This window comes from Cebus imitator, unplaced genomic scaffold, assembly GCF_001604975.1.
Source record: "Cebus imitator isolate Cc_AM_T3 unplaced genomic scaffold, Cebus_imitator-1.0 Scaffold72, whole genome shotgun sequence".
In the NCBI taxonomy this organism is placed as follows: Eukaryota; Metazoa; Chordata; class Mammalia; order Primates; family Cebidae; genus Cebus; species Cebus imitator.
In genome coordinates this window covers 4,476,652-4,479,131 of record NW_016107387.1, presented here as the reverse complement: position 1 = coordinate 4,479,131, position 2,480 = coordinate 4,476,652, and positions in this window count along the sequence as shown.

Here is a 2,480-nt window from a genome sequence, read left to right as displayed (position 1 = left end):
TTACAGAAGTGGCACCGTTCCTGGAACATTGTAAACACCTGATTAAATTCACTGACTGATTATCTAAGGACCTATGACTTTCAGGCTAAAAATGGTGGTGGGTTTGCAGTCACTTGATCCTGCCTTTCTCTCAGGCATGGCCACCGAGCCTTTCACCAGGGTTTCCCCAACTCGCTGACAAAGACTCAGACTCCACAGCATCTCTTTGTCACCCACAGGACCTAACAGTGCTTTGCACCCGGCAGAGGCTAGCAGTGAATCTTTCCATTGTGCCTACTAAGTGCCAGACACCATTCTCAGATCTTCACATATACTAACACACTTAGTCCTCACACCTCTTAAAATAGGAAGGAGGGCCAGGTGCGGTGGCTCATGCCTACAATCCCAACACTTTGGGAGGCCGAGGCAGGAAAATCACCTGAGGTCAGGAGTTCACAACCAGCCTGGCCAACATGGTGAAACTCCATTTCTACTAAACACAAAAATTAGCCAGGCGTGGTGGCAGGCACCTGTGATTCCAGCTACTCAGGAGGCTGAGGCAGGAGAATCAGCTGAACCCAGGAGGTGGAGGTTGCGGTAAGCTGAGATCATCTACTGCACTCCAGCCTGGGCGACAGAGCGAGACTCCATCTCTAAATAAATAAATAAATAAATGGAGGATTATTTTTACAGGTAACAAAACTGAGGTGTAGAGAGATTAAGTGGCTTACTCCAGGTCAAAGTGAGAAACCAGGATGTATATGCAGAGTATCTGACTCCAGAGCCCATGCTCTCAATCATGAGCAATATTACTTCCCATGGAAAGCTAAAAAGAAGTCTATTTGACATTGTCTGTGTGTGTGTGTGTGTGTGTGTGTGTGTGTGTGTATATACATGCATGCATATTCATATGCCTACATATACATATAAGTATATACAAATATAACATTTTCCATTTGTCATCCATGGTTCTAGATGCTGGGGGTACAGAGAACTGTTCTTGCATTGAAACACGTAGACTGTATAAGGAGGGAGAGATATGAAAAGAGACTATTTCATTACACCAAATGAAAATCCAAGTGGGTGTGTATTGCAGCGGAGATAGATGAAATGAGGCGCCTTGGTTCTGTTTCTTGAGCTGCAATATAGATACCTGGGCGTGTTCACTTTCTAAACATTTATGAAGCTGTATACTTGTGATTTGTATACTTTTCTTTCCATGTGTTATACTTCAATAAAATTGACATTTAAAACATTTACAAGGAAGCAAAGTGCCTTGTGAACTCAGAGGATGTAGCGAAGAATTGCTTTTGACTTGCCTCAGTGACCAATTACCTTCTGTCCTGGCCTGTGTCCTACTGACCACTGACTCTGTTCTCCAGGGGCCAAGTGTATCATCTGTTGATGTTGACTGCCCTCACGTGGCTCCAAAAATTCTTTTTTTTTATTTTTGGAGACAGAGTTTTGCTCTTGTTGCCCAGGTTGGAGAGCAGTGGCATGATCTCGGCTCACTGCAACCTCCACCTCCCAGGTTCAAGTGATTCTGCTGCCTCAGCCTCCCAAGTAGCTGGAATTACAGGCATTCTCCACCATGCCTGGCTAATTTTTTGCATTTTCAGTAGAGACGGAGTTTCACCATGTTGGGCAGGCTTGTCTCGAACACCTGACCTCAGGTGATCCACCTGCCTGGGCCTCCCAAAGTTCTGGGATTACAGGCATGAATCACTGCACTGGTCAAACATTTTTTTCTTTACCCATGTAACAAAGCTGCACATGTCACCCCCCGCTGAACCTAAAATAAAAGTCGATAAAGAAAGCAAAGAAATAAAAATAAAAACTTATCCAGATAGTTTTAAAAATTTTCTTCCTTAGCATCCTCAGCCATAGTGTTCACATGTAAGTGTTTTTCACAAGAGAGAATTCAGTGAAGCCACTCTCCAGTGTATTTTCTTCCCTGTAGGATGAGGCTTTGACTTGATATCGTGACAGTCACACAGGACCTACCTACATGAATACATAGGGATGAAAAACCATATAAAAGAATCTGCACGCTGCAAACGTCAGAGGCTTATGGGTACAAACTCTCCTGCTCTAGGTGAGCAAATGGCCCAGGGAACCCAGCATACGTTCTCTGCGTTGGGCTTATCCAGCAAGAATCCATTGTGTATTTCTTCATATATGCTTGGTGCAATGAAACACAAAATTCTACAGAACAAACGTTTGTCAGGCAGGTGCTCACCTTGAGCCCCAAACACGAAGTTAGCTGGACTTTTTAACGTTTATTCTATGAGAGTATAAGTGTTACAGTTCAGCATAAACAGATTGTTTTTTTTGTTGTTTTTTTTTTCCCCATTTATTTATTTTATTGCATTTTAGGTTTGGGGGTACATGTGAAGAACATGCAAAATTGTTGCGTAGGAACACACGTGGCAGTGTGATTTGCTGCCTTCCTCCCCATCACCTACATCTGGCATTTCTCCCCTTGCTATCTCTCCCCAGCT